Source organism: Triturus cristatus, chromosome 9 (assembly GCF_964204655.1).
Source record: "Triturus cristatus chromosome 9, aTriCri1.1, whole genome shotgun sequence".
Taxonomy (NCBI): Eukaryota; Metazoa; Chordata; class Amphibia; order Caudata; family Salamandridae; genus Triturus; species Triturus cristatus.
The window spans coordinates 1,259,913,215-1,259,927,099 of NC_140592.1; the positions used below are offsets into that span (position 1 = coordinate 1,259,913,215).

A 13,885-nucleotide genomic window follows, 5' to 3' on the forward strand; every position below is an offset into this window, starting at 1 on the left:
ATTTGCATATAGCTGGGTCTGAACTGGGGTGGTGAAGTGAGCTAAAGAACGATGATGGATTCAACCCAGATCTGTGACTGGGGTTGAGTGTTTGACAATGTTCAGCACTCCATCCATCATCCTTTTGTGTTGTGATAAGTCACGCCTTGGACCATGGCAGTAGACAATGCTGTACTGGCTCTGTCAACCACTAGAAGACATATCTATTACTTTTAGAATTTAAACCAGATGTTTAATAGAATAGAATTAGAACAACATTTATAGGGCTCCTGAAGTCCTAGAGTTTGGAGACCTTAACCTACCACAAGTGTGTGTGGACATCAGAAAGCAGGATGGGAGAGCGGACACGACTGCCCATGGGAGGTGTAAGGTCAGATATGAATCTAGGGCATTTTTATGCAGCAAAACTATCAGTGTTACAGGTAAGTAACTACCTTCTTTCAGGTACCCCCTGTTAGGGAGCGTTTGCCCATCCCAGCTCTGCCATCCCCCAAACTGGACAACTTTCAGGAGGTGGTGGTGCTGGACGTGGGCCGCGAGGCTCCCACTCGCATTAAGCGATAGATGTCCCTCCGAACTTTGGGCCCTCCCACTGACTATAATGCTAATTTTATTTATTTATTTTACAAATTAAGCACTGGATGCACCACATGCTTAGCCCCAGGGCACTTGTAAGCACTAGAAGAGGTTGCCAATGAAAGGCATCTTTATTTTATTGATTTCTGTAGCACATGACTCACTTCTGGAGGAGTATCTAGGCGCTGTAGATCTACGCTCTAGCTGTGTGTCTCCACATAACTGGGTGTGCTAGAGAAGAAAGGTGCTCAAAGATGCTGCACACAGTGTTCCCCCAGGGCTTGGTGGACAGGCATGTCTGTGTGGTACAAGGTGTGCCAGCCATGCTCCTCAGGGGGGCTCTGCCAAGCCCTCTGCCCTCCCCGTGTGCCTTGCTGAAGCCACAGGGCGTGTCAGTGGCCTCACCGTAAAGTCCTCCTAGGCATTCCAGCCCTTCTAAGGTCCAGGCAGTCCATCCTGTAGTGGAACATTCTGTCTCACTTTATAAATTAGCGCTTTCTGGAAGCCTTGGCAGCTCTGACCACCGTGTGACCTTGGTGCCAAGCGGTGTAGGTCAGCTGCCAACCACAATATTGCTGTAGGTGGGCTGGCGCATGGCACTCTGCCAGCCCCATGAGACGCTCTGAGGATGGGCATCTCTGCTCCCAGCAGGCCGCATCTCTGGGCTCTCAGTCTGCAGCCACACACACAGGCCCCTGTGAATGCTTGGCCTCTCTGTGGCATGCTCTAGTCCCGTGGCTGCCTGATCTGTGGGATGAGATGCACCCCACTTGCAGTAACCCATGCTTCATTGGAGCCCTTGACTCAGCTAGTGGGATATCTCAGTGAGTTAAGGGCGTACATAGGTCCGTGGACGCTCTAAAGCCACGCCTTTAATGACATGTTTGCTAAGAGAGGCGGCAGTTCAGCTTATGGTGTGCTTGTATTTCTATGCATATATGCCCATGCAGTGCCTAGGGGCAGCTTCTAAGCTCTGTCGGAAGACTGAATTGAAAGCAGGAGGAGATTAGGAAAGAAATGGAGGGGAAAGGAAAAGGCTGAGGAAGTGGTGTGTGGTCACATGTATGCCAAGTCACATGTGTGCCCATTCACATGTAAGCAGTACTGGCATGCACAAGATGTGCTATGTTTATTTATTTGATAGGTTTGAGTTTTCTTAAGGTAGGCATGCTTTCCTAGGTGATGCATCGAGTGAGTCTATCTAAGATTGCGGCAGTTTTTCATTTTTCTTTCATGTCTTGAGTCTCAATCCACATTGTGGCCGCCCCCAATGCTGTTTGAAAGGAGTACATGGCAGCCTTCCAAAAACTGGATCAAACAATACACTTTTATTGGTGGTGGTAGTGTTCCCCTGAACCGCTAACACACTTTTAGGTCTGGTTTGACTGCGCGAAAATAAGCTTTCAGAGTTCTGCTGAGAGAGGCTCTTAGGCCCCACCCACATGTTGCTGCCCCTCAGCACAAGATTTGATTGGTCTGAATATGTGTGCTTCCACTAAAAAGACTGCGTGTATTGCACTTTTTTGCTCGTGGCAAAAACGTACATTCGATACAGCAGGACTGAATTGGTCATTGTGGCAAGCCAGAGATCATGGCTCCAGCCTGCTCTGCTTAGTATGAAATGTGATAATAAAGCCCTGTTGTATTTATATTGAGAAGCAGATATTAAAGTCAATAGTCTTTCAAGTTTGGATTGTTACTGCCCTATATTGAAGCCTCCAGATAAGTGTTTTGTTCTTTGGAATCTCACAGATTACTGTAGTAGGCAATGGCTTTGGTGTTGGTTACACCGCGTGTCAAACTGTGGACGTTGAAGAATCCTTCTGAGGCCCTCCTTGGAGAGACAGTATTTTGCTAACCGACTGTAATTTTGTATACGGTTGCCTTTGAAAAGCGAACACTCAAAGGTGTCGGCCTGGGTTGTTTTTGGGGACAGCTTGATTGGTGCCCTGGGAAATGTTGTGTCCGAAGCTTCAGGTCTGGTCTGCTTATTATGAAACTTTGACTAAGGCCGTTGTTCTGGCTTATTAATTATAAAAAGCATCTGTGAAGGCCAGTAGACCTTTAGCAGAGGGTTGTTTTTATATTGTGTTACAGGCCGTAGACAGGCATCACTGTACTAGGCAAGGGTTTTGGCTTTGGCCACCCACTCTGACAAGCCCTGGAGGTTTTCAATGTGAAGTTTCTGTGATGTTTCTTGTTAGGACCTGTTAAAATGGTTTGTATATTGTTTTGCAAGCTGTACTGTTCTACATATTAGTACATTTTTCAAACTGTATGCACGATGGTTGCCAGAAAAAGCCGGTGTTGGATAAAGTGTGAATCCAATGGTAAAGGATTAATCAGTTTTTTTGGGAAACTTCATGCCAGATTTAATAGGTTTTATCTGTTTATTAGGAAATGTTATGACAAAGCCAGTAGGCTTATCGTGAAAAGTATGTGTTAAAGTCAGTAGAGTTTTACAGAAGGATTGTTATTACACTGTGCTAAAGCCTGTAGGCAGGCATTTGGCTGCATGGAATTCCACCGGGCGCTGTAGGCAAGGGCTTTGGTGTTGATGATCCACTCGAACAAACTGTGGAGATAGGAGATATGCACCGCTAGAATCCTTCTCAGAGACGCTTTGGGAGAGAGAGTATTGTGTTTTGCCAGCTGTAATCATGTGAACCTTTGTACTTTCTGACTGTATGCCGGATGGATGCCTTGTGGAAAGCTTATGCTCAGTACCGTAGGCCTGGGTTGTTTATGGTGACAATCCAATGATAAAGGCTTTAGACCTGAGCGTTTATTATGAAAAGTTATGATAAAGGCAGCAGCCCGGACATATTAGCTGTAAAAAACATATTTTCCTTTCAAAAGGCTTTCAAGGGTGTAATGTTGCTGCCCCACATTAATGCCTACAGATAGTTTTTTGTCGGTTACAGATGACCTTAGCAAGCAGTGGTTTTGCTGTTGGTGACCCCCTCTGACAAACCAGGGATATAGAAGGGTTGCACCGTGAGAATCCTTCTTAAACCCTGTTGAGAGAGATTATATTGTGCTTTGCCAACTCTAATTTTGTATACATTTGCAACTTTTTGACTGCATGCCTGATGGTTGCCTTGTGGGAAAGATTACGTTCAGTGCAGAAGGCCTGAGTTGGTCGTGGCGGCAAGCCAATGAGAACAGCTGGGGCCTAATTGGTTCACTAGGAAAACATATGTCTGATCGAATCTGTTTATGATAAAAAGGTATGATAGACACAGTAGGCCTGACATATTGACATTGAATAGTTTATTTTCAAATCAATCAGCTTTTAAGGGTGTATTTTTATTTCTCTGGATTGAAGCCGACAGGTAGATATTTTCATATATGAAATACCACAGAATACCTTTGTGAGGAAGAATTGCTTTTGGTCTTGGTTTCTGACTCTGACAAATCTGAGAGAAACAATATTTGCACTGTAATAATTCTTGGTAGGATCTCTTCTTAGCTGTCTGCCAGGATCTTGCAAAACAGAAACATAAAATAATTCATGCATCCATATATATAAATATATATATATCCATAAAGATACAACGAGAGCCTCTGGGTCTGCTCTGTTCTGCCATTGGTCTGCACTGGTCCACATCCTCTAAACCAGGAGATCACTATGGAATGTTGTTGTCCTTAGTGTATCATTGTTTTACCTTTACAATATGGCCAACACTTGGGTTCGAAATGTGGCGGCCATGCTGAAACAACAATAGACACCCCTTGCTATATGTGTAGTTCCGTTATTTGAAGCAGCAGGGCTCGAAAAATCATAAAATGTTTACTAGACCTGCAGGTCTACTAACTTTAATAATTTTCTCAACCTAACTGTAATGAACTTGACCCGTGAACTGGTCTCAAATTGTGTAATCCTAGGCAAATATTTTGTCTTATGGAGCTGCCTTTTTCTTTACTATCACATAAGAGAGCACCTTCAAATATGCAGGTTCACTATTTGTTCTATACAAAAAAACTCGTTTTATTCACTAGACTAAATGTTTGCTCCATGTATAACAGGAATCGGGCCCATCTATAGGGTACACTTGATTCCTGGCTTGCCTCTTAGTTCACGAATAGCATAGTCATCTGGGTAGGAGCAGTAATAATTCCCAGTTCATGTTTAAAAACTCACTTTTCATAAATATATTACCAAAGCATGATGTGGTAGTGCATTGTCATTTACAGATTGCCTATTTTCCATTGAAATGGCCATAAAACAATTTTTGAAAATTGGGTTTCAGCAAATAAAATTACATTTGCACATCACCAAGTAAAGTGTTCTAATTTATTTTGATCCTATAAAATATTTTTTTACCACATAATTACAAAAAATAAGTCTTCATAACTAGTGAAATATATTTGAAATTTTTGAACAGTTCACTTAGCTATTTCAGTCTTATGTTAGAAAAAAGCCTGACATCTTACAGCCTTTCATTTAATATGCTTTGCACAGTTCAATTGTCACACATTTCACTTTACAAAATCCTCTAACTTAAGTCACAGAAAAAAATAAAAAATAATAAGATAAGCTGACTTTTGACCTCTGTCTTTGAAAGCCAGCAAATGTGACAAGAGAACAAGATTGAATTGCATTTGTGTTGCTCTTTCACTTTGTGAGCAATAAGGATGCCTTTAAATCTTGTTATCTGGTCACATTTGCTCTGCTTTAAGAGACAGAATTCCTGAATAAATCTTGCTGACACTGCAAGTGGATTTTTCGAGCCCTGAAGCATATGCTTTTTTCTACTTGTATACTTTTAATTTATCTTGCATATATTGTTGACTTTGTAGGTATTTTATTTTAGTTGTATCAGAGAGTGAGTCCTTAAACAGATGATTGGATTCAAAAGTGCAAAGATAATTGAGAGGGTGAAACCCCTCAGTGACACAAAAGGCACTTTAATTCTTAAGCCACACCTATTGGCATTGACAATGCCCGTTAATTTTTCTTGGGGGTTTATGTAAAAAATAAAACACTCGAGTCTCTCTTGCATACAAGAAGTGCCAGCTGTAGTATTGCGCAAGCGTGGCATTGGTTAAATGCCCTTGCGTTTGGCATGTATTTTCATGGTACAAATTGTGATTCACGTTAATTAATAAATGACTGTTAACTCATGCATGGGCGGTTCAGGAGACAGGAATCTTCTGAACAAATATGCATCTTGGTTGGTCCTTGCATGCACCTGCCCTCTCTGTAAGGCCTGTCTCACCCAGCAAGCTTCAGCAATGACGATGAAGGGTGAGTGTCATTGAAACTGCGAGAAGTGGAAGCATTTTTGTACCTGGTGCAAGGATAAAGGTTTACACCCCTTATCGTCCCTTACTTGCCATTTTTTAGCTTACTTCTTTATTTTTTATTTAAACGAAACATCATAACAGTCCGAAGTAATTGACATTCAACATTGTTGAGACAGGAATCCCCTGCAGGGTAAATGGGTGTATCTCCCTGTTCTCAGTTCCTGACTATGTGTGAATCTCGTACCCTTATTTTTGTTTTGACCCTGTTGTCACACTAATCTAGCATGTGTGCAGAAGGCTGGGCTGGTCCCTGAGTTGGCAAACTTCAGAGAGAGATTTATGGTGAGACCCATGATGAGAGGGTATCCCCTGGTCTCCCCTTAACTGATAGTCCCATCATGAAGCAACCAAGTAGCCTGCGAAGGGTCGTAATGATTGGTGTTTGTAGGAGAGTAGGATCTGCACTTATGTTGCCCCCACTTTTTTTCTGATGCCAACACTGGTTTCTGGCCATAGTCTGGCTGGGTCCCTGCTAATCAGGGCCCCAGTCTCTCTGTTCTCTCTAAACAACTTGGTGTGCATATTAGATGCACTAGTGATTGGATACTGTGGTGCCTTATGAGCCCCTAGTATATGGTACCTTAGGTACCAAGGGCATAGGTACTTCACAGGCCTACAACTTGGAATTATACCCCCACACCAGTAACTGGTGTGGGAGTATGATTCCACCCTTCTAGAGCGGAAGACATGTACCTACAGTGGAAACACGGTAGAAATGTGAAAGAGCCCTGGCATCACAAAATGGATGCCACCAGCACAGACACTGGGCTGCCCTCCTACTGCTGACTGAAACTCGCAGTGGAGGAGGCCCAACAATAGGCATCCTGTCACAGGTAGGTGTCACCACCTTCCAGACAGGACTTAGTGTATTTGGGCTGGGCGGGTGCACTCCTAGAGTGCTTTGAAGTCCTGCACTGGGGGAGCAGTAGGCTACTCTGTGCATAGGCCAGCTCAAACCGGTTCAGGGGCCCCTGCTCTGGCGCGAAACTGGACAAAGGGAAGTGGGTGTAACCACCCACTCCCCTGACCCTCCCAGAGGAGTGGTCATAGAGCTAGTCACTCCCTTTCCTTTAGTATAAGATAGGGAAACCTTGCCATTGCAAATCAGATATCCCTGGACGACGCTCTACAAGAAGAATTCTGCCCCTTCGACGTTCCACTACCTTTGGAAGACAGAAGAATCTCCCTTGGAGTCAAGGAGTGACTCCCCTGCTTGGCAGGCACCAAAAACTTGAATCAACTGTCGCAAACTTTCCTGCTCCCGCTGGAGTCCGAAGTCCCTGCAGCCCCAGAAGTGGATTTCCTGACTTCTCGACGGCCATTGTGAGTCCCCAGCAAAGCTGAGGCGAGTGGACCCCACGAGTGACGAGGAACATCAATACCTGAGTACCGTGCACTATTGTCGAGTGCAACGCCTTTACGACGTTCTACGAATGTGTGCATTGGACCACATGTGGTCCAAGTCTCCAGCAGGATTTCCCTCGAAAATCAGAGGCCTACCTCGTCCCGAGTGACTGTGGGCTCCTGTGAAGTGAATCCTCACGAGGCGTCTTCGCGATCCCTTGCCGGCTGGCTTGTGGGTCCCCTGAAGACTTTCTCATCGAACCAAAGGGCTCCCCTGGTTGCTCCAGGCCTGCCCTGACTTACCCTCGCTGGGTGAGTCCCTCAGACCTTGCTGGTCTGCACCGCTGACTTTCTTCACTTTCCACGAGACTTGCTGTTGCCAAGACTTGTTGGCTCCAATCCGGTTGCCGACACCTCAGTAAGCTGCAGACTTCGTGGGACACTCCGAATCCAGCTCCTGGTCGTCGTCGACGCCTCCTGGACCGCGTGGCTGAAGAGTCAAAACACCTTGATCACCTGAAATCACCCGACTTCCGTGGGCATCCATCTTCCTGGCCCCGGGTCACTGGCAAGTGACTGTGAACACTGTCCCTTCTGCTTTCAGGTCTTCTTCATCTTGAATCCAGCCTTGGATTCCACCGTACACTTCTCCAGTCTTCACAAGCAGCAAAACTTCTTCGGCTTCCTTTGAAAACGACGACGCGACCCGACACCAAAAGACACCTATGCACCCGGCTTCCCGAGGTAACTCGTGCACTCCTGTGCTCCTATGGGTGTTGGCCCTCAAACTACTTACCTTGTAAGTGGCTTGCTTGTAGACTCTCTAGAAGTACCTTTAAACTTTAAAAATCCAACCGCGACTTGCTTCATTGAAATCAATAGGGAACCCGCGGCTGTGTTCTCACACTGCACACGTCTCCCGTGGGTCCTTTACTTACCTGCCTTGGGTGGATTAGTGAGGCCCCAGCGATTCTATAGGCCCTAGGCCTTATCCCCTTGCAAGTCGACATTCCTAAACCTCTTTTTTAGTATATGGTCTGGTACGCCCCTAGGGCCCCAGCCATATCTGTGCTTAACTTATTGTGAAACGTTTATATTTGCATATGTTCCTGACTTCTAATCTCATAAAGAGATTAGTAGAGTGTGTCTTGTAATAAATACATATATATTTGATATATATACCTGTGTGGTGTCCTTTCATTTGGTAATTCAAGAGATTATAAGGTAAAACAAGCTGCTTTACATTCCTCTGAGACTTAGCCTGAAGGCTGCTCTCCACAGCTACCACTAGGATAGCTTTCTTTAAAAGGTTGTCTTAAACCTATCTACCATAAGAGTCGAATTGGACTGGTGCAAGGTGGCCACTATAACTAGTGACCAGCATATGCCAGGCCAACTTCTCACAGTGTTCCTACAGCAGATGCTGCCTGGAGAACTAAAACTGAAGCCCAAAACCAACCTAGTGGCTGCAACTGCCTATTCACCCTAAGAGGGCTGGGCCTGGAGGCCGCATACCCTGCCAGCTGAAGGTGCCGATTAACGGCAAACCCGGGGGGCTGCTGCTGCCACCTCGAGAGCCTTCCAGAGCGAGTCTTCAGAGATCATACTGAGCACAGCTGCTGCTGCAGTGGACAACCCTGAAGGAGTCCATTCCCTAAGTGCAGGATCATCCCCATGCACGTGCTGCACAACCCTGCTAGCCACCGAGTTAATACAGCTAACTATGGGGCTAGCTGGGCGTGGGAATGAGAGAGGCTCACGGTTAGAACTGCTCGCTGAGACTTAGAGAAATTAATACACATCTTAAAGACTTTGAACTGAGTTGCCTTTCAGAGCCAAGGGAACTTTGAGCAACTTGCACCTGAGCCTAATCCCTACCTGCTAACTAGTATACAGGACCCTAAAGCGAGATCCCTTACCTCAGATAAGGAAGACGGGTACTGGGGATGGAAGGGTTCTAGTTCTTCTAGATCCGCGTAATTTATGAAAATCCTGTATATAGGATTGATTGAATTACATAGTATTTGGTTTTGCTGTGAGATTAAAAGTACTTTCTTATCTAAAAAGATAAGACTAGAGCTCCTACCCCTATACCACCTCAAGGAGCATCTTATCCGACACTGGCCCTCTTTGCAGGGCAATACTAGAAGGGCCTCAGGGCACCAGTGACAACTGACTTCAACCACAATGGTTAGGTCCCTGTAGCCCCTGTCTGCCCTGTAAATTCCCTCTCCCCCCACCAACCCCCGCAACACACTCAGGGATTGGCAACCTTCATACAAGCTTGGCATATCAGTAGTATATGGATACAATGGCTCTGTCGGGGCATATCAGTAGGGCAATGAGCAAGTCTTATGAATCACGCAAAATTTCAACAGAGGTTCCTCTCATGCTACTGACATTTAGTACAATGAACAGCCATTCTCGCCAACAATCATGATCGTTTCACTACTATGTCCTTTGCTGCCACTTGCAGTCTGTCTGCACAGAAACATCAATGTAATTGTGTTATTCTGTTTAGGCCATTATCCCGCCAATGCTATCACCTACACTTGTCGTTGTAGCATGAGTTAATAGGCAAAGACTTATTGCCCCCAAATGTCTCTAGGACATGAAATTTGTGGAAGGAGAGTAGTGTTTGTTTCAGCCATAACATTGCTGTAGACATGATCTTTTCACCAGTCTTGTGTTGTGAGACAGGACTCCACCCTCAATGAATAGCCTTCTCGCCAGTAGCAACACAAGTGCCATGTACCCAAGTTATACGTCTCCTACGTGGCCAAAGAGGGTTAGCAGAGAGTCCAGTCACAAATTCAGCCTGGTCATAGCAGACAGACTCGAATATGGCAGTCCAATAATCTGCCATTTCCTGGCATCGCCGAACTAAGTGATAGAACACTGCCTGCAGAGCATTGCTCCTCCCACATTGTGGGTCCTCTTTGAGTCCCCCATTGGCCAGGCCTTTGAGGGTGTAGCAAGCTCTACCCAGGAATTTGTAATGGGTTAATCTGTGTCTATAGTTAGACTATCTCCTTAAATTGTGTTCAGCTATACCTCCATTGTCAGTCTGAGACTAACAGAATCCGCTCCGTTCCAGTTTACTTTAAGTGATAGTATGGCATTCAACTTTTCCATCTGCACAGACTTGTAGAGGCAACCTGTGGACTCCACACCTATTGTGCCATCCACTATAGAGGTAGTGAAAACAGGGATTTAGGTCTTTCCTGTAGAACCTGACAGCTGCAGCTTGAACTCTGCTACCCAATTCTGTCAAAATCACTTTTTGACAGGTAGTAAATCTTGATTTTAGATATTAAATAAGTCATCCCTAAGTACACCTTGCTTCCCAGAAAATAGGGTGCGTGGTATATGAGTGGGGCATGTGTGATGTTAGACAGGGCATGTTCCCCCAGTGTCTAGGCCCAAATGGCATTCCCACTGGTTAAGCTGTCACTGGTACATAGGAAAATCCAAAGTATAGATTATAAACTTTAATCTTTAACTTGTGACTTGTAGAAGCTACAGATGCCATTCAAATAATTATTTTTATATTTATATTAATTAAATATCCAATCTAATGGTAAAGTCTAATTTTTATTAAACGCATGGGAAATGTAACTTAAAAAAAGTTACCTTTACCCTGCCAGAATCTGCTGGGGGTTAATTTGCACTAGATCTCCAGCAACTACCCAGCCTGTACTTGGCCTGAATATTGTGTGGAAACTGCCCACAGACAATGACAAAGTGAGAGGGAAGGTGCTTTTTCCCCCTGGCTGGAAGACCAGTTGTGGTGGGCCCAGGAACTTAATTTACTTCAAAGGGGGCTGCCTTGTCACAAGTAGATGTTGGGTACCTGGAAAGGCCCTATATTTTGCTCCCCTCATCAGGCTGGCACCAAACTGAGTGGGAGAAAAGCTACCTCTAGAACCAGTTTTGAGTGACCAATGAGGAGGGGACTGCTCGTTACCCTAAGCACACCTCTGAGGGAGCACACAGACTCTGCACCGGGGGGCAGGGTTTCCCCATCTTGGATTTTGAGAGTGCGGGGCAATGTGGAATTGTTTGCAGTAGGGCAAACAGGAACAGTTAAACAAGTGGGTAGGTTAGCCCTGAGACGTTTTACCCCATTGGTTAGGGAGTGCCCAGGAGGCATCTCCATCCCATTAGCTGGTGGCAGGCATAAATATGGCACCTCAAGATACTATCCTCCGAACACTTTTGGGACCTGTGGAAGATCTGAAGAGGACTAGACCTGCTCTCAGTGATCTGAGAGGGGCCCTGAAGAACTTGACCTGCTTCCTCTTGTACCCAGACAAAGAGGTGGACTCCAAGTGTCAGTTGTCTTACCTCCGGAGCGGCTTCAGGGAGACAACAAGCAGCACAAGGCTTTTTCCTGAGAGCACCAAACTGATCAGTGGCAGCTAGACTGGACCTTGGAGTTGGCCCCTGCCTGACACCCTGAGTGCCCTCCCCTGGAGTCCTGGGGGCCTTAGAAGTGTACCCATGTGGTTGTTTAGGAACCAGAAGAAAGTTTGGAAACTTTTAAAAACATTTCCTCCAGAGGATTAGGGAGACGCCCATGCAAAAAAATATCTGACTGGATGTTCCACTTTATTGCATTTAATTTCAGCTTTATCCAGGTCCAGGCTTCCAGCACCTCTGGAAAAACGACTTAAGTCCCATTCTGAATTAGGACGAAGAAAATTTTCTTCAAGAAATCTCCAAAACTCCATTGGAACCAACCTGCTTCAAGTATCCGCCTTTTGTTTCCACAGCTACGGTTACAATTTGTGTTGCACGCTCAGTGAGATTTGTCTTCTCAAAATGAGACAAGGTCCCTTTTGACACTGACATTTCTCAAACTTTTTGTCTTCCAGACTTTCACCAGGACTAATCTACTTGTTGTATCTCACCAGGGCTCCATTGCAGTCTGGCGGGCCCCGCGAGAGGGCTCTTTTTCGTAGATCTTTTATAGGAGGCGCAGCAGTTGTGCATGCGGGTGTGAGGGCCTTGTGAGATAGTGTGTGAGTGAAGATAAAATTACCTCGTTGGTACCCCAATATAATTTTATTCAAGGGTCCAGAAGGTAAACTAAAATGAAGGGGACTGGAGCCAATCCTGAAAATAAATGTGTAGGGGGGATGAATATGCTCCCACTGCTCTCAGTCCGTGGCAGTGATGTGAAAGTGCGGTTTGGTCAACATGTTTCGTGCATTGAATGGGTCCCTAATGGATCCGCACTGCGCTTCGTCAGGACCGTGTGAAATAAAATAGAATAAAACCTAAGGGAGTCTGGTAAAGACGGCCAGTACTCCCACCATACCCAAGTGTAGGGTCTAGTGCGTCTGAAGCGCTTTGGAGACTCGTATTGTTCGTGGTCTCGTAAAACCCAACGTAGCAAAGACACAGAAAAGAAAAAACAAAAAGAGAGACATAACAGAGATAATGTCAATAACATTCACAATATCGCACTCGTACAAAAAAGATCATACACATCTTGGGGTTCTAACCGGGTTGAAAAGTCTATTTAAACAAAAAATGTGAGTCTCACTCCTGCTACTCTGTATGATTGATGTTCTGCACATGTATCTATTCATACGACTTAAGCCTATGAAAGATGGAGCCATGGACAGTCCAACGTTTCTTACCCGCCGCTCTAGCTCTCCATTGCTGACTGCGCATACTGCAGCTTTAAGAGTCTGCGCATGGCGCTCAAGGGTGGAGCTTAACACTTCTCCACCTCATTGGCTGCAACAGAAAAGGCCTGAATAAAGTGGATTGGCCACTCTGCTGAGTGTACCTTTTTAAATATGACCATGTGAAATCGACTGACGGCTGAAAAGGCGGGCAATGGCAATAATTGTATGTATGAAATAAACAAGGGCTAATATTAGGGATTTCCTATGTGTTGACCATGCTACCAGGGGGTTCATTTAATTCTGACTGCAGACCACCTTCAAAGATGAATGTTGTTGCCTCTAAACCCTGGCTGTTGATTGGATCTTGACGCCGCCCTGCTTTTACGCGCAGTCGCTCATCTAGGTTTGGAGAGACGTTCAGTAATGTATTTCTGGGCCAAGGCAAACCTTTCGATTGATTGAGCGCTGACAGAACTGACCATGAGGCTGTTCTTGACTCCTGAGACAGACACAGAGAGTGCTTCTGTCTCCTGAACTGGCTTCACTTTGAGACACGAAGGTTGTGTCCTCATCTTGGGATGTCAGCCTGCTGTGGTGTACACAAGGTCTCAGTTGATATTCGCCCACTTGAGCTTTGAACTCATTCCTCCTTTCCGTCTCCAGTGACGTTTCTTTTCATTCCTGGGCTTCTCTGAGAGATGTTCTTCATTTGCTGACGGTCAGGCGTGGGGTTTATTTATTTATTTGTCTGGGCACTGCTTTGCTGCCTGTAGACCATTGCACAGAATTGCTTTTCCAGCTCGCTTTACCTTACTTTACCTTGTTCTTGAGTGCTGACGGACCATCACATGTGTACATTATGAGGGCATATTCACGTTTCCGCATCTCCTGGCTGGTTTCGCGATTCTTCTGTGAGATCCTCAGATGGAAAACCGCTTTGCTGTGTTGGCTTCTTTGTGTATAGACGATGGCAGAGAATGTATTTGCAGCATATTACAGTGCATAGGTTTTCTCTT

The 13,885-nt window shown here is 45.3% G+C and overlaps 1 protein-coding gene across 1 annotated transcript in view; it reads left to right on the top strand.

Moving 5' to 3' along the window:
* Positions 1-13,885, top strand: part of SCFD1 (sec1 family domain containing 1) — an 836,081-nt gene that overhangs the window by 380,368 nt on the left and 441,828 nt on the right. The gene's annotated exons all lie outside the window — the stretch shown is intronic.